The 19,716-nt window shown below is 37.8% G+C and overlaps 1 long non-coding RNA gene across 1 annotated transcript; it reads right to left on the bottom strand.

The window, feature by feature from the left end:
• Positions 1-230: 230 nt before the first annotated feature.
• Positions 231-19,508, bottom strand: LOC113891887. The gene is made up of 3 exons (XR_003510898.1): positions 19,445-19,508; positions 2,290-2,410; positions 231-500 (listed from the first exon to the last, which is right to left on the bottom strand). It is a non-coding gene; the product is annotated as an uncharacterized LOC113891887 (long non-coding RNA).
• Between the last annotated feature and the right edge of the window lie 208 nt (positions 19,509-19,716).

Here is a 19,716-nt window from a genome sequence, read left to right as displayed (position 1 = left end):
ATGAAATATCCTATCCTGTAATGTCCAGATTATGTTTTATTTACTCATTGACTTTATCTGTTTCTTTACCTAACAGATGGGGCAGGAAAGAGATGTGTTAAAGGGTGAGTAAAGTGGTAGTCATACCATGTTCTGGTTGTATATTGCAGCATAGAAAACTACTTCAAACATTTAATGGCAAAAACAGCGGCTTAGTATTATCTTTCATGGTTCTGTATGATGACTGAACTCACCGGGGTGGTTTTCACTGATGTCTCCCGGGTTTCAGTCTGTTGGATGCTGAACTCAGCTGGAGTCTGAAGGCTGGACTGGGCTGGATATTCAGACGACTCACGCATAAGCTGGCGCTGCTGGGGCGGACCCTGTCAGCTCAGAGCTCAGCGAGGACTCAGTGGGGGTTGTTCACAGAAATGCCGACGGACACGTGGCCCCTCCGCATGACTCGGTTTTCACAACGTGGTGGCTGAGTTCTGAGACGGAATGTCCTTGGCGTGAGCATTCTAAAAGGCCGAGAATGGAAGCTGCCAGTACTTTCTAGATCTGGGCTCAGACTCCCCAGAATGTAACTTTTGCCTCATTATACTGGTCAAAGCGGTCACAGTGTCCACCAAGTTTCAAGAGTATAGAAGATAACTTTATTCCTTGATGGTGGACTGTCCAAGGCACATTCGAAGCAAGCAAGGGACCATCTTGGGAAACAATCTATCACACCACAGCTCTATTTTTAAGTTTTTATTTCTGTTAATAATTTGTCCAGTGGAATGTCCCAGAGTTATTGAAGAGTTCACTATAAATGGTGAAATACTATATGACATTAAGACAGTATGTAAATTGTGATGTGATGAGTTGCCTTCATGTTATAAAATCAGAAACAGTAACTTCAGAGTTTTATCTTGAGATTAGTTTTGATAAGTGAAACTCCAACAGATGTTTTGTTTATTTAATGGAATTATTTAGAAATTATTTTGCCTTTTCAAAAACATTATTAATAAAAATTATGCTTATTACCAGCCTTTAAATATTCGGTACAATATTTAGCACATTATGATGGCTGCATTGCTTTTTTTTTATGTGGGAAGGGGAAAGTATGGAATGTTTGATGGAAAATTCAATTTACTACAAATATATTATTTTCAAAGATGAAATAGTGACTGTTAACTAGTTCATTCTTATATCTTTAGAATCATAAACAGTGAAGTTATGGAATGGCCTCAAACATACATTTTTTTGGGTGAAACTTAATATGCATATACGTATATTATCAGAGGTATGTCTTCTTGGTATGTAAGAACAAATTTGTTGGATTTATTAGACCAATACTTGCTCCATGTAGTCAACTGACTAGTGCTCTGGTATTTGATAATTGATGGGAAGCTACAAAATTCCCACATAACTTTATGTTGTGATAAGGCTGGAGTATGAAATGTATAATTGTTCAATGGGTATTCATACTTGCTACATTTTTTCTGTTAAAAAAATAGTGTAAATAAACTGTATGCTCTCTTTTTCCCACACCATATCTATCTTGTTAATCCCTCTGACAAGCTGAGGACATTTTTGTCAGTATATGAAGAGATGGAAATAGCATCTTTGGCTATAAATGTGTCAAAATGACTGTGGTTTTAAAAATGGCAGTTTATGGGACAAGGGGTTATTCTCTAAAGTAGTATTTAGAATAATCTGGGAATTGGGAGTAGATAGGTCAAGAAGTCTTTTGATATATTGCAAAAAGATTGTCATTTAAAAAAAAACAAGTTGATTTGTAAGGTCTGGAAAGTCACTGTGGGAACTGGAGGGCTCAATCATAAAAACAACAAAATGGGAAATACTTTGGCTTTCACATTATCATATTTCATTTCTTCCTCCAGCATAAACAGATTTCAAACTTTAATGAAGCACTTTTGTTATCATACCTTGCATCGGGTACCCCTTCATGGGACACCTTTGGGAATACCTAAAAGTGAGATGCTGTACAGGTGCACAAATTCAAAGGTTTGAATTTGCTCCATCCTGTTTTCAGAAGAGAAGAGACAGAAGCAAACTTACTGGTAACATATGACATTTGAATATCTACTACAAAAATTAATCCTATTAAAATCTTTGATAAAAAATTAATGAACTGGCAGAGATGAACATTCCCTAATTAATTTAAAGTGGTCCTTGCTGCTGGAGGACTGGTGTATAAACTCGAACCCAAAACAAAATTTAAAGTGGGCCAAATTAGTTAGAAGAAGTATTTACCTTTTTAAATTTCTAAATTTGTGAGAAAGTATCAAGGTAAATTCTTACCTCTTTCAAGAGTGCAGAGAGAGATAGTCCATGATACATGAAGCAAAATTCTGGAACTGAAATGATTTCTTCTGGCTAAATCTTAGTCACGTGCATCAGTAGACAGTTTTTCCCTTTGGGTCTGTGAGAAAAGTATGAGGCTTTTATGTATGTGCATCTATAGAGAAAATGTCAAGACTCATTTAAAAAGCAACTTCATGCATTCATTTGTTCATTCATTCGTTAATTTATTCATCTATGTATTTCTGAGCAGTTATTAATGGTAAGCCGTTTTCTAGGTGATTGAATACACCACTGAACAAAACAAACATTCCTGCCCTCATGGAGTTTATATTCTAGCAGGAACTGGAGGTGAGTGTTAATAACTCATTCTTTCAAAATGGTAGGTTGGAAAAGAAAAACATGGCTTATGCAGATTAAGGTAAAGATATTTGCAGTAAAAACAAGAAAGAAAGTCTCTAACCAAATATTCAGTTGTGTACTGAAAACTAAAAATGCCTCATTCATCTGACATTCTCCTACTATTCTCCATTTCTCAGTGATGTTTGCTTCTGTAAATTTTATACAGCTTTGTAAATATGAACCATTTTTCCTTGACTCTAAGAGGTCACCAACTGTAAGAGGCTCTTTTCAAATAATAATATTTTAGCAAAAGTATATCAATAAAAAACACTGCCAATAGTGACCAGACACTACCACTGATTACAAGACACATTTCAGGGGAAAAATGAGCTTCTTAAGTTTTAACAAATGCTGTATATGTAACTTGAGTACCCTCATGGTCTAACTTTATTTTGTGTAGTATAAGGAAGTCGAATCCCCTTGTTTTGAAGAAACTCCAAACTCTTTCTCCATATTGCATTGTTAAGTACCTCAAGCCATCTTGACCTCCCTGCTATTAGTAATAATGTATTTAAAGCTTCCTGGCTACTTCCTGACACAAGTAATGACTTTCCAACTATCTTTATAGGCTGGCAGCTGGGACCTACTAACTTTCTCCAGAAAGCTTTCTTTAATCTCCTTGGTTTTCTGAGTCTCAGTGCCCCAGCTCTTGCTATGTTGTAATAAAAGCTATAACAAACCTAGGCAGCATATTAAAAAGAGACATTACTTTGCCAATAATGGTCTGTATAGTCAAAGCTATGGTTTTTCTGGTAGTCATGTTTGGATGTGAGGCTTGGAAAATAAAGAAAGCTGAGTGCCAAAGAATTGATGCTTTTGAGCTGTGGTGTTGGAAAAAGACTCTTGAGAGTCCCTGGGACTGCAAGGAGATTCAACCAGGCAATCCTAAAGGAAATCAGTCCTGAATATTCATTGGAAGGACTGATGCTGAAGCTGAAAACTCCAATACTTTGGCCACCTGATGTGAAGACCTGACTCATTGGAAAAGACCCTGATGTTGAGAAAGATTGAAGGCAGGAGGAGAAGGGGACGACAGAGGATGAGATGGTTGGATGGTATATCACTGATTTGATGGACATGAACTTGAGCAAGCTCTGGGAGTTGATGATGGTCAGGGAAGCTTGGTGTGCTGCAGTCCATGGGGTCACAAAGAGTTGGACATGACTGAGCAACAGAACTGAACTGAATATCATTTAAGACCCTTCCTTGACTCAAAGTTAACATATTGGGCCCTAGGAGAAGTCCAAACAAAGCTTTTACTACATGAATTTTTCAAATTTCCATATATAAGAGATTATTTATTAAAAACACATAGAATCAGGTTATATATTCTGTTCTAATGCACACACATGTGTATATGTATATGTGTGTATATGTGAATGTTTGTATATTTTGTGTAATTAAATATTATAGGCAACTACATTATTCATTTTACTGGATTGTATAGTGTTCTACCATATGAATATATAAATATATATAATTAATAAATATTTATGTTGCTTCCATTTGTTATTGTTACAATATTGCTATAATGAATATCTTTTATACACACTTTTGTAAAGATGTATATGTGTGTGTTCTTTGAACACTGATGTAAGTATTGGGCTTCCCAGATGGCTCTAGTGCAAAGAACTTGACTGCCAATGCAGGAGACATAAGAAACACAGTTTTGATCCCTGGGTCTAGAAGATTCCCTGGAGGAAGGCACAGCAACTCACGCCAGTATTCTTGCCCAAAGAATCCGATGGATAGAGGAGCCTGGCAGGCTACAGTCCATGGGGTCATAAAGAGTTGGACACGACTGAAGCAACTTAGCAAGCACACATGTGAGTATTAGTGTTAAATAAATAAATGAATGTATTTGTTAAATAAATTTCTAGAGGAAGATCTAGTGAATTAATTAATATTGGTATTTGAAATTTTGATGTGAAGTGAAAGTCGGCTCAGTCATGTTCGACTCTTTGCGATCTCATGGACTATACAATAGTAGCCGTTTCCTTCTCCAGGGGATCTTCCCAACCCAGGAATCAAACCCAGGTCTCCTGCATTGCAGGCAGATTTTTAACCAACTGAGCTATCAGGGAAGCCCAGTGATGAAAGTGAAAGTGGAAGTCGCTCAGTTGTGTCCAACTCTTTGCGACCCCATGGACTATACAGTCCATGGAGTTCTCCAGGCCAGAATACTGGAGTGGGTAGCTTTTTTTCTTCTCCAGCAGATCTTCCCAACCCAGGAATCAAATCAGGATCTCCTGCATTGCAGATGGCTTCTTCATCAACTGAACTATCATGGAAGCCCCAATTTACTGATTTTTGCTATATGGCCTGGATTTCCAGCTTCATGATAACAAGTTTCCCTGCACATTTAGAGTTGTGTAAAGAGCCTCCTAGTGGACAGACACTAACGTGTACTGAGCAAAGATATCAGTGGAGAGTGCTCTGTGAATGTGGATGGCCAAGCCTGTTTTACTCTGATTAGGTGAAGCTGAAATGTACTATCAGATGACTTTGCAGCAAGAAGGGGCAAGAGCCTGATCCATGTGACATGAAGCTGCTTAGTCATGTACGACTCTTCACCATCCCATGGACTGTAGCTTCCAGGCCTGAGTACCGGGGTGGGTTGCCATTTCCTTCTCCAGCGGATCATCCCGACCCAGAGATCGAGCCCAGTTTTCCCGCATTGCAGGCAGATGCTTTACCCTCTGAGCCACCAGGAAGAAATTTTGATATTTCGGGCTAAATTGTTTCCCATATAACCTTGATAGAAATTATAAAGTCCTAGGATAGAAATCATAGAGGAAACAAAGCCTCCTGCTTTGAAATATTTGTCATGGACACTGTATAACATGAAGAAAATATTTAAATATGCTTTATTGGAGTAGTAGTATATTGATCAAAAATCATAGTGAATAGAATAATTTTGGCTTAGTGGCTTGGGACATCAAAAAATTTTATTAGAATAGTTTCCTATATGTCTATGTCTTAAGACAAAAGAGATGTTACTGTCATTGCAAGTATTTGATAGATGCTGATAAAATCTAAATGGTAATTTGAGGCATGACCATAACAATCATGAATAAAGATTTAGAAGCCAATTTTTAGCCTTATTCCCATTTATTGAACCTGTTTTTATTGTATTTGCTGTGACTGTATGTACTTATATGAAACTTATTATTAATTCTGTTTTTTTCCCCTATTTTCAAGTAACTCTCTAAACATGCAGATAATGGCAGAAAATCAGCTTGACACAGATCTCCGTGCTTTTGCAGTGCAGCAGACTCATCAAGCTGACTGCTGAATTATCTCATGATAAGATAATTTTCCTTCAAGTCTTAATACCACAGAGGTCACGTGCTCTGATGATATTCACGAGGGAACTGTCACTTTCAGGCTCCTAAGATCAGTCACTCTCCTATCTATATTTGGCTTATGGATTCAGCAAAGTGTGATAGCAGTTATTAGCTGCTCTCAGAAAATCCTCTTGCAAGATAGATTTATTTCCTGATTAATGATGGAAATGATCCAGTATTAATTTCAGTTTTTGATATCAACAATTTTATGTTAACATCATTCTTTCTATGTTCACCTTTCAAATTACTATGATCATTCTAATGATTAAAAAGCTATTATTCGATTTAGATTCACTCTGTAATTATCAATCGTAGTATTTCTGACATTTCTTACTAAATTTGGGTTCATGAGGTTGTACTCCAACCAACAAAAGCTTTTTCTCTAGAAGCTTTTTTTTAAAAAATATGCATATTCAGTTAAATTTAAAGCATAGAAAAACAGGGAAGTAGTATTAGTCATACATTCTATCCTGAGTATGGTTTTTTGATAGTTTGGTGAATTTTTTTTTTATTGATTTTTATTCTTGAAATTAGGATACCTTCCACAATCTTTTATTTGTAGTGATAGTTTTCTCAACATTTATCTTATAGGAACACCAAATCGCTTTTTCCATTATTCTATTTTTAAAGTTTTATTCTTAGATTGTTTGACCTTTATATTCTGTGTTATTCACTATGATTAATGAGAGAGCTTTTAATTGCAGCATAAGAAAACTACTCTCAACACCCCAAAGAATATAATAATTACCTTAATACTTCTCCCTTTGGGGCATATTCTTATGAAGTATATCAGTGAAGGCCACAAACAATTTAAAACCTAGAAAGTATTATACAAAACTTTTATATTCCCTTTTGTTTAATGAATTCTGTAAGTGTGAATGACAAATATTTGTGAATTTTTTTCAAGTACATACATATCTTCACCCACTGGATTTCATGTGGCTTATATCTATTGCCAGTGCTTTTTTTTTTTTTGAATACTACAGTATCTTCTCTAATAAAATATCTCTTCTTTATTCGTTATTTTGTTAGGGTGGATTCAAATTAAATATATGTGTCTCTTTTATTCCAAAAATCTGAAGACTGCAGATAGTAAGATTACTTCTTATTGCTATCCATTGGTCATTTACACTTACCAGTATTTAAATGGGCTTCCCTGATAGCTCAGTTGGTAAAGAATCCACCTGCAATGCAGGAGAGCCTGGTTCAATTCCTGGTCAGGAAGATCTGCTGGAGAAGGGATAGGCTGCCCACTCTAGTATTCTTGGGCTTTTAATATTGAGTTATTTCTTTTGAATTTTATTCTGCTTTTAATGCATGAAGCATATTTTGAATTTTGAATTTTATTCTGCTTTTAATGCATGAAGCGTATCATCTACAGTGAATCTTCACTATGGAAACATCTGGGTAAACTTTAATAGTTACTCTTCTTTACATATTGGACAATCATTGAATTGAGATCTTGAAGGTTAATTGAGTTCCTTTGACACCAGTCTGAGTCCTGTGATTAGATGTCCTTAAAGAAGCGAGAAATGAGATCAAGAATTGCAATGGTGTTGAAATTTAGAAGCAGAAAATATATTTTGGAAAGTTTATTCCTAATGATATTCTGCACAGCAACAAATGAGTGTGACATTAACAGTTATTCTTCGTTTTACTCAATGGGATCAGATTCACTGGTTGGTAACCCCTGAAATTGTCTCTGAATATTACTACCATGAGAAATCATTTTTTTAAGATGAAAACTTGTCTTCATGACAGATCAAAATTTTATGTAAAAAAACTGTTATATTAAAGAGAAATTTCCATTCAAGAGACGTAAAGCCCCAAACTTACATTCTGCTTTCTTTGGATATACTTTTAATTTCTATATAGATTTAGAAAGAAAGTGAAAATAATAATTAAGATCACACTATAGAGGATAATTTAGGAAAAGTACTTATTTAGTAAAGATACAATTTAATAGTCAGAGTTCTCTTTAGAGTTGATTGATTTCTAAAGTTCAGATCCCGAAGACATTATCCATCCTCTTAGATTATACTCAGTTTATTGACCGAAAAGAATGGAATTTCAAATGATTGCAAAAGGTACATAAATTTTAATAGATAACAAGCTACTTAGTGTTAGAGGCAACTCTGGGAATCAGTTTCCAGGTTCTCAGTCAAGTATTCTATTGCAAAATGCTACTTAGACTCCTTCTAACCCATCCCTCTCAAAAATCATCTAAGCTTATTTAAAACAGTCCCCAGAATATTGCTTTAATTGTGTTTTTTAGCCATTATCATCTGTTAGAAAATAAATTAACATTAAATTCCTCATGATGCAACCTATGCTCCGTTTGTTCTTTTTAAAAAGCTTTAGAAATACTGACAAGTAGCATAAACATGAAAAAGTGAAAGTGTTAGTCGTTCAGTCATGTCTGACTCTTTGCAACCCCATAAACTATAGCCCACCAGGCTGTTCATGGCATTCTCCAGGCAAGAATACTGGAATGGGTAGCCATTCCCTTCTCCAAGGGTTCTTCCTGACCCAGGGATCGAACCTGGGTGCATTGCAGACAGATTCTTTACTATTTCAGCCACTAGGGAAGCCCAAGCATAAACATAAATATCTTCTTTGCTTCCTTTAATCTAAGTGATATTCTAGTTTATGATACTAAACTTGCTTCACATTGCTTTTACTTTGTAAGATCTTGAAATCAATACAGAAATGTTATTTAATGATTTTCAGTATAATTTATGTCACTCTTTACTTTTTCTGCCTTTGTAAAATATATGTAATATAGGTCATAACAGCCCTGTCTATAATTCTTTTTTTTAATTTTATTTTATTTAACTTTACAATATTGTATTGGTTTTGCCATATATCAAAATGAATCTGCCACAGGTATACATGTGTTCCCCATCCTGAACCCTCCTCCCTCCCCATACCATCCCTCTGGGTCGTCCCAGTGCACCAGCCCCAAGCATCCAGTATCGTGCATTGAACCTGGACTGGCGACTAGTTTCATACATGATATTATACATATTTCAATGCCATTCTCCCAAATCATCCCACCCTCTCCCTCTCCCACAGAGTCCAAAAGATTGTTCTGTACATCAGTGTCTCTTTTGCTGTCTTGTATACAGGGTTATTGTTACCATCTTTCTAAATTCCATATATATGCGTTAGTATACTGTATTGGTGTTTTTCTTTCTGGCTTACTTCATTCTTATAATAGGCTCCAATTTCATCCACCTCATTAGAACTGATTCAAATGTATTCTTTTAAATGGCTGAGTAATACTCCATTGTGTATATGTACCACCGCTTTCTTATCCATTCATCTGCTGATGGACATCTAGGTTGCTTCCATGTCCTGGCTATTATAAACAGTGCTATGATGAACACTGGGGTACACGTGTCTCTTTCCCTTCTGGTTTCCTCAGTGTGTATGCCCAGCAGTGGGATTGCTGGATCATAAGGCAGTTCTATTTCCAGTTTTTTAAGGAATCTCCACACTGTTCTCCATAGTGGCTGTACTAGTTTGCATTCCCACCAACAGTGTAAGAGGGTTCCCTTTTCTCCACACCCTCTCCAGCATTTATTGCTTGTAGACTTTTGGATCGCAGCCATTCTGACTGGCGTGAAATGGTACCTCATAGTGGTTTTGATTTGCATTTCCCTGATAATGAGTGATGTTGAGCATCTTTTCATGTGTTTGTTAGCCATCTGTATGTCTTCTTTGGAGAAATGTCTATTTGGTTCTTTGGCCCATTTTTTGATTGGGTCATTTATTTTTCTGGAGTTGAGCTGTAGTAGTTGCTTGTATATTTTTGAGATTAGTCGTTTGTCTGTTGCTTCATTTGCTATTATTTTCTCCCATTCTGAAGGCTATCTTTTCACCTTGCTTATAGTTTCCTTTGTTGTGCAGAAGCTTTTAAGTTTAATTAGGTCCCATTTGTTTATTTTTTCTTTTATTTCCAATATTCTGGGAGGTGGGTCATACAGGATCCTGCTGTGATATATGTCGGAGAGTGTTTTGCCTATGTTCTCCTCTAGGAGTTTTATAGTTTCTGGTCTTACGTTTAGATCTTTAACAAATGATATGTTATATATAATGTTTTATTTAATCTCTATTCTCTGGTTGACAGATTTTCTTTTTAATTCTTCCATCTTCTATTGACAGCAATATGTCATAGATTTTTATCCATTTCAAATAAACCAGTTCTTCCCACCAAAATTTTCACTTTCTCCTGGCTTCATGCTTTTTTAAGAATGATATTTCTAGAAAACATTCCATCTACTTCATATATTCCTGGTACAAAACAGTAGGTTAGTAAATTGTTTTTGAGAGAAATAAGAAAAAGAGAAAGGGACTGTTATTTAGTGTTACTGTATCAGACACCACTATGCTTTATTATCACCTTGTTACCAACTAGGCAGATTCCCAGGTAAAATAATTTGTACATGACAACAGTTAATAAGCAGCAGGTCCAAGATTTTAACTCCAGTCTTTCTGACTCTAAAGCTACTTTCTACTTCATCCATGTCTTTGTAGAAGTATATAATCTGCTAATCTTTTGCAGTGATTTCTTAATATTAAAATAAGTAAAAGAGATAGAGATGGTAGTACTTATGAATGGTGATTCTATTTCTACACCAAATCTTGCATATAAACTATTTTTATCATAGATAGATAGATAGTGAAGTCGTTCAGTCGTGTCCAACTCTTTGCGACCCCAGGAACAGTAGCCAACCAGGCTCCTCCGTCCATGGGATTTTCCAGGCAAGAATACTGGAGTGGGTTGCCATTTCCTTCTCCAGGGCATCTTCCTGACCCAGGGATTGAACCCGGGTCTCCCACACTGTAGGCAGACGCTTTACCGTCTGAGCCACCAGGGAAGTCATACCTCCCACTATTTTTTTATTTCAGGCATTTGTTACATCCCATTAGATTTCCATAATAACTGCTTCCTTTCTCTCTGGTTCACTTCTACACCTAAGTAAAGTTCTCAAAGCATATCTTTTATCTTGTCATTCTTCTGCTTTAAAGCATTTCAAGGTTTCTAATTATCTACAAGATAAACTTCAGTTTATGTTCTTAATCCATGTGGTCTCACTGTGCTTAATCACACACCTACACTGAACTATTTACATCTTTTGGTCTAATCATCACTTTTCCATATTCATACTTAGATTTTTCCTCTCACTCCACCTGGGATAATCCCTTCTTTTGCCATCATTTATAGAAATATTTCTCAGTTGAAAGTAAAATGCTGCCTATTCAATAAATAGTGCTCAGGATCCCACCTGAAAGTGGTCTCTCTTGCGTCTCTTTTCACAGCACTTTGTAGCTCTGTGATAGCTGAAGTTATTAAGGATGCTTAGACTCTGCAAGAAAAAGAATTTGACGTGACAACTTTTTTTCATATATTTGAAGGGCCCTCAGCAAAAGGAGTACATCAAGGCTGTATATTGTCACCCTGTTTATTTAACTTATATGCAGAGTACATCATGAGAAATGCTGGACTGGAAGAAACACAAGCTGGAATCAAGATTGCCAGGAGAAATATCAATAACCTCAGATATGCAGATGACACCACACTTATGGCAGAAAGTGAAGAGGAACTCAAAAGCCTCTTGATGAAAGTGAAAGTGGAGAGTGAAAAAGTTGGCTTAAAGCTCAACATTCAGAAAACGAAGATCATGGCATCTGGTCCCACCACTTCATCGGAAATAGATGGGAAAACAGTGGAAACAGTGTCAGACTTTATTTTTCTGGGCTCCAAAACCACTACAGATGGTGACTGCAGCCATGAAATTAAAAGACACTTACTCCTTGGAAGGAAAGTTATGACCAACCTAGATAGCATATTCAAAAGCAGAGACATTACTTTGCCAACAAAGGTTCATCTAGTCAAGGCTTTTTGCGACCCCAGGAACAGTAGCCAAGACTAGACAAGGTTTTTCCTGTGATCAAGTATGGATGTGAGAGTTGGACTGTGAAGAAGGCCGAGCGCCAAAGAATTGATGCTTTTGAACTGTGGTGTTGGAGAAGACTCTTGAGAGTCCCTTGGACTGCAAGGAGATCCAACCAGGCCATTCTGAAGGAGATCAGCCCTGGGATTTCTTTGGAAGGAATGCTGCTAAAGCTGAAACTCCAGTACTTTGGCCACCTCATGCGAAGAGTTGACTTATTGGAAAAGACTCTGATGCTGGGAGGGAATGGGGGCAGGAGGAGAAGGGGACGACAGAGGATGAGATGGCTGGATGGCATCACTGACTCAATGGACGCGAGTCTGAGTGAACTCCGGGAGTTGGTGATGGACAGGGAGGCCTGGCGTGCTGTGATTCATGGGGTCACAAAGAGTCGGACATGGCTGAGTGGCTGATCTCTCTCTCTCTCTCTCTCTCTCTCTCTCTCAGATGGAAGAAGGGTAGGCTCACTCATGGTGGTCCTTAAAGGAAGAACAAGGACCAGTGTGAATATATTATGATGGAATAAGTTGCAGCAACTTTAGTATCTGCTTCAAGAAATATTGAATTCTTTCTTCAAAGAAAGTATTTCAGTAAAATCTGGATGTTCCCTGATTGTGGATATTACAGGATTAATCACCATTATTTATCTTATAGTAGTTTGCATTCATGATATTTTCCTTACAAGACCTGAGCTCTTTGAGAAGAAGGACTTTTGTTTATAGCTGTGTCTCTCATCATGTTTATTGGTTTGGCTTTGTTACACCAAGAAAATATAAACACATGCCTTTAGTACCACATGGTATAAATATAAAATCATTTTATTAAGAGAAAAACCTTAAAGGAAATAAATAGCAAAGTGTACCATCATCTAAATTCTCATAGTCCCAAATAGAAGTGGGCTTAGTTTCCCTTGGGTCCAGGCACCATGCAAAGTGCTCAGCTGAAGGGACATCAGGGGTAAGATACATCCTGTGTGTGTGTGTGTGCGCGCACGCGCACATGTGCACACTCAGTCATGTCCGACTCTTTGCAACCCCATGGATTGTAGTCCACTAGGCTCCTCTGTTCATGGGATATCCCAGACAAAAATACTGGAGGAGTTGCCATTTCCTACTCCAGGGGATCCTCCCAACCCAGGGATTGAAACTGCATCTCTTGCATTTCCTGAACTGGCAGGTGGATTCCTTAGCACTGCACCATCTCAAAAGCCCATAGGATGCATCTAGACGAGCTGTTTTCCTGCTGGCCTTGTTAGAAAGGAGGAGTTTCTGGATCTCAGACTCTAATATTAATCTATTTTTCTCTTGAGCTAAGACTTACTGAGCTAATTTCTCACTAAATTATCCAGATTGAGGAAATGAGTCACCCAGATCTGTTTCTTCTTATGCTTGCAATGCCTTTGCATAAAAACAATTACTCCTTAAAAGCAGTACTAAAAGAGAAAGAAGGTAAATAGATCTCTAGCATGTTATATACTTATTTAGCACAGGAAAAGAGAGTAGGAAATGGAAATAAATCTTTGGACTTTTGTATCCAGTTAGAAATTAATAAATAATGTGTCCAGTAAGGAAGGTGTCAATTCATCAATTGGAAGAAGCAGAAACCAGCAACTCTGGCTGACTGTGGGAAAGGTTACGTACTGCAAGAAGGGCACTGAAGGAGGAGCTGGATGACTGGGGGCCTGGGCTTGTGAGGTTTAGAAACCAAGGCAGGAGCAGAAGAATAGAAACAGGAGAGCTAGGAAAGCTCTGAGGGTAAGAACTGGTTGATACTGATAATGCTACCTCAGGGATGGAACTTGAAAACATGCTGCTAAGTGAACGAATCCATGCACAAAAAGCCGCACATTATATAATTTAATTTATATGAAATACCCATCATACTTAACTCCACAAAGGCATAAAGCAAATCAGTGGTTGCCTAGGCTAAGGAGAAGGGAGAATGGGCCATTAAGTGAGTGCTTAATAGGCTTAGGGTTTCCTTTTAGTAAGATGAATGTGTCTTGGAACAAGATTAAAGGTGACAGTTGTACAACATTGTGAATGTGCTAAATGCCAATGAGTTGTACACTTGAAAACACTCAATGATTAATTTTAGGTTGATCTTATAAAATTTTATCTCAGTTAACAGAAACAAACAGACTGGTTGGGACTACTCTGGGAGAAATGGAATTTCAATTGTTTCTTCTATTTTTGCTTCACTTACCCCAAATTACAACTTTTCATTTTGGCCAAATTTAGGCCACATGCCATCCTTCTTATTGAATACAGGTAATGAAAGAAAGTGGAGAAGGCAATGGCACCCCACTCCAGTACTCTTGCCTGGAAAATCCCATGATGGAGGAGCCTGGTATGCGGTAGTCCATGGGGTCGCTAAGAGTCAGACATGACTGAGCGACTTCACTTTCACTTTTCACTTTCATGCGTTGGAGAAGGAAATGACAACCCACTCCAGTGTTCTTGCCTGGAGAACCCCAGGGATGGGGGAGCCTGGTGGGCTGCTGTCTATGGGATCGCACAGAGTCGGACACAACTGAAGTGACTTAGCAGCAGCAATGAAAGAAAGAATCCTCCTCTAAAGCTTCTGAGCCAGAGTTATACCCTAAAATTTCATGGACCTGCAAGATTACAGAGACAATGGGGAATTTGTCATTTCCTCAAAGTAATAACATGCTGTTAGGAAGTGATGGTGGGTATGGGTCATACACAAACATGCCTAAAACATTCTTATTATTGGCAAAAAATCAGTAATCAGGGATAAAATAATTTTTGTAAGGAAAACTGGTAAAGATGTTTTTAAAAAGGAAACAAGTGTCCTTACACATATTTATTACTGCTTTAAGAATTTAGCCTTTTCTTAAAATATATATATAGCTACATTGTATGCAAACGATTGCTCGTAATACAGAAATAGCTAAGGTGGCACAGTGATAAAGAATCCACCTGCCAATGCAGGAGATACATGGGACGCCGGTTTGATCTCTGGGTCAGAAAAATCCCCTGGAATAGGAAATGGCAACCCACTCCAGTGTTCTTGCCTGGAAAATTCCAAGGACTGATAAACCCGGCAAGCTACAGTCGATGGGGTGGCGAAGAGCTGGACATGATTGAGTGATTGAGCATGGACACATGCATTTCCTTTGAATAGTTCCTAGAATGCATATGTGCAGAATTCAGAGGATAAATAGAGCTGACAAACAGCCCCTTTGATGTCCACTGGGAGGTAATACATATTTTTCAAACATTGTGGGAAAAGAGAAATCACAATTAGTTCTCCTTTTTTCATTAATCATAGTTCTCATTCTCAAGAGTCATTGTGGGATTATATTTGGTTAAAACTTAGTAATTTAGATGAATCTCCTTGAGATGTTTCAATAGGTCTGAGGTAGGATTACTGAGGAAAAATACAGTAATAAACAGATACTTGATTTTTAGAACCCAAAGAGTATAAAGAATTCAGCTGCAGTCCCTGTCTGTTTCTACTCTTGTATCCAATCTGAGCAATGTGCAATGATGCTTTCTCTCTGTGGTGACTAAGAAAGTTGCACCAGATGAAGCCCTTAAATGTGTACAAAACTGAGTATAATCAGACCAACATAACTTTTATGTATCAAGAAAAAAAAGCTTGGTTAGTCAAGTGTCTTCTTTGTGACAGTATTTATTGCAACAGAAATTTACCTGAAACACAGACAACTGGTATTGTACCCTTTATAAACTATAATAATATATCAGACAAGTATTCATCCAAATAGGGACTTTACAATACAATTCTATCTGACACACAGGTTGGAAAATGCAGACTTGGATATAGTTACAACAAGAGCAGAAAGACCACTGGATGTGGATTCCAAAGACCTGGGTTTGAGAGCTGAATGCTACAATCTTTGCAAACTAGGGCAGGTCACCTGAATTCTCTGCAACTTAGACTTCTGCCTCACAGTGATGTTGTACAGAATATTATATGTACAACATATCATTTGTTATGATATACTTTCTGTTTGTTTGTTTTTTTATGGAATTTTCCTCAAGACACAACTCTATTTTCTCAAAACACTGCTCATGATTTTCACATTGTTCAAGGTAAAATGAGGAAATACAGAAGTCAGTTAGTGCTACAAGTTACCCGTTCTAACAACAACTTTATTCTGCAAATACTGTCCTTCCACTGGCAAAATCACACATTTGCTTCTGTCGTGGGGACGTTCATCCAAGAACTAGTCAGTTTTGACTGTGGCTGCTCCTTATTGCCGACCCTCATCTCTTACTATCTCCTAAACTTAATGCTTCACTTACAATAAGGCTATTTAACACTGGTTCTTAGTTCTAGCCTACTTATCTTCAGTAACACAATTCCTGACAATAAAAGGAAAAAGAAAGCTAGCATGAAATCTGGTAGGTTGCAAGGTACAACACTAGGTCAACGGGTTTGGAACTTGTAATAGTAAATACCAGATGGACAGGGGTTGACCTTCACTTATTCTATGTCAGTCGGGGAAATGAGTTGGGGATTGACAGGTGAGTGGTATAGAGAGGGCGAGAATAGTAAAGGAGATGAGAGACTGGGTCAAACTTGAGGAAGGGAAGGATAAACAGAAGTTGTATCCAAGCACAACAGGATATACTTAGATTCTATTTTAGATTATGTCAGATAACACTTTTACCCTGTAGCTACTGGAAACTGACATTTAATTAGAGAATGACAAGCAAGAAATAGCCAGGTGACATGGAACCACTTAAGAATAAAGCCATCATTATTTCTCTTGCAGTTTGTACTTGCAAAAGTTTTGCATTTTCCTTTACTAAACTTTCACAATATTACTGTGATAAAGATGGTCAAAACCTAACTATTCATTCTCCACTGTGGACTAAACAAAAGGAAATTTGCTTAAATTGTAGTCAAGTAAAATCATCTTGGCTAAAAAGTCCATATCTGTGCTATAATATATTTTTAAATGAATTTCCCATTTAGTAAACAGTTATTGAATTTACCAGGCTTCTCTCGTTGTAGAGAATCTTGCTGCAATGCAGGAGACCCAAGTTCAATCCTTGGGTCAGGAAGAAATTCTGGAGAAGGGAATGGCTACTCACTCCAGTGTTCTTGCCTGTAAAATCCCACAAACAGAGAAGCCTGGTGGGCTATAGTACATGGGATCGCAAAAGTCCTGCACAACTGAGACTAACTTTCACTTTTCATGGAATTTAGTAATTTTTACTTTTTGCAACACATAAGTTTTAAGCCAGGATGATTGCATTGGAAGACCCAAAGTTGAACATAGACACAGGAGGCACAGGTAGCTTTCTACACTATATAATCACTCGCCCTTAACTTTTTTCCCGAAAGACTATCACATTTCCTGAATTTTTCACATTATTGACTTTTGGGGATGAGCCACTGAGGACTCTACAGTGGAAAATTGTGTCTGGAATACACTGCACTTAATTCTAGTCATCTGCACTTAGACATTATTTTTTAAAGAACAAATTCCAAGAGATTGGAACACAGGTGTAGGGAAGTGAATCCAGAATCACTTAAGTCACGAAAGTCACAAAATTCCCTAGTGGTGGCTTGTGTGCATGAAAATACCTAGAGAAGGTAGTCAGCCATTTGAGAGTACAAAGAACATGTCCAGCAGTTAAATTATCTACTCAGCAAATGTGTACTGAGCCCATATAATAATGTGGAAGACATTGTCCTTGGTGCTGGGGCTAGGGTAGTTAATAAAACGGATAAAAATCTTCGTCCTCATGGACTTTGAATTCTAATCAGAAAGGCAATCAAAAATGGTAAATGAACCAAATATATAGAGTGTTAATTATTGACATGGGTTAAGGTGAAAAGGAAAAGACAAGAAAGGGGCCAAGAGGTCTGTATGTGTGTATGCACATGTGGGTGTGTGCACGCTTCCCAGAAAGGAACTTATAATTTTAGAGAAGGTTGTTTTATGGTGAAGGTTAAAGGAAGCCAAGGAATGAGCCACCAGATATCTGGGGGGAAGATGCTTCAAGTAGAGGAAATAGCAAAAGGCACTGGATAATCTTATAAGTATAAAAAGAAACGAATTCCAGAAGGAATGATGAAACACTGCAATCCCTTCCTTAATAATTTGGTATAATGCCAGTCTTCCCTTTCTTCTCTTCACCTGGGGGCACATCACCTGATGAGTCAAGTGATGATGGCCTTGACCCATCACTCCCTTTGCCAGTGGGGCCACTGGTTCTTTGTGAAAAGCACTACTATCCATAGGCACTCTTGTGTACATTTCATCTCTTTTCAACCCACATTTTCATCTCCCTCTATTCATCGCTTGACTATTGATTTCTCCATCTCTGGAACTTGATTCCTCTGTCAAATTTTGTGACTTTACTACTCTGTTATCAACTTCACAATGTTCAGGTTTCTTAATTTTCTGTCACAATCTTTCTTTGCCAGCCTTTGATCATCCCCATCACCCTTGCCTTAGATTAGGTCTTTAACTATGATCTACGTACGGCAACACACTTGCCTGAATAAATTCTACTGCCATCGTCTCTCAACAGTGATCCCATCACCTCGTCCCATGTACCACCACTGTGGGCTTTGGACACACAGCCAGTTGCTGCCTGACTATGGAGTTGACAGGCTCAGGACACTGGAATTGCTTCTTGTTGTCATTTGCTGCTCCTCTGACACTTGGCTCTCCGGAGGCTGATCAATGTGCAGTTCTAGTGCAAATACTACTACCAGCTGCCACAGAACTCTGCCCAGCTTCTTAAAGTGAAGGAAATCCCATTTCCTTCCAGGAGGTTTGTAGCTTTTTAGTCTCAGCTTTGTCAGCATTTCCAGTATGCCAGCTGATGTTGGGAATGCTGAGTTAGGCTGGTTCTAGAATATGATGGGCTTCTCCAGTGGCTCAATGGTAAAGAATCTACCTGTAATGCAGAAGATGTGGGTTTGATCCCTGGGTCAGGAAGCTCCCCTGGAAGAGGGCATGGCAACCCACTCCAGTTTCCTGGAGAATGCCATGGACTGAGGAGCCTGGAGTTAGACATGACTGAAGTGACTGAGCACACACATACACTAGAATATGATACCTATCTGGGTACCATTCCCCAAAGGAAGGCAATATTTCCTTTTGAAATTTTCAAATAATTTCTCCTTAGGTAATGAGCTGTTTGCCTGCTTTATCAAGGGAAGCTACCCACAGGTACTCCATGGTGACTTGTCCTCTAAGGGAGGATCTAGATAGGAGGAATTGTTCAAGGATACAAAAATCACTCTCTGGCAAGAAAGAATTAGCTGAATAAAACACCCTTCAGCTAAGAAAATATGAGAAACGTCCTCCTAACCAACCCTTCTCCCAACATATTGATTTCATCTCTCCTGTATTGAGCCTCACAGTAGTAAAAAGAATTGCCCTACATTTTTATGGAATTAACAATGTAGTTGAGAAGACTAAGATCAACTTACCTTAAGAGGAAGAACACTTTCTTTAGAGTCTCTTCACCCAGAGTTCTCAATTATTTGTTGAGGCTATTGCTGCATAGCGTAGAAAAGAGAAGATAATGTATTAAGTTTCAGATTTGTAAAATGTATAAAAGGCCATTTAAGTTGAGACATCTAAATAAATAATAAAGTAAATAAGGCATAGGTGGGCTTTTTGACATGAAAAGGGCACTAGGGTATCATCAAAATAGTGATGAGAGGGAAAACAAGAAGAGTAGACTATTATCCTAAAGGAA

Source organism: Bos indicus x Bos taurus, chromosome 4, assembly GCF_003369695.1.
Source record: "Bos indicus x Bos taurus breed Angus x Brahman F1 hybrid chromosome 4, Bos_hybrid_MaternalHap_v2.0, whole genome shotgun sequence".
Taxonomy (NCBI): domain Eukaryota; kingdom Metazoa; phylum Chordata; class Mammalia; order Artiodactyla; family Bovidae; genus Bos; species Bos indicus x Bos taurus.
Note: the sequence above shows the minus strand (reverse complement) of the source record. Positions and strands in the feature narration are given on the sequence as shown.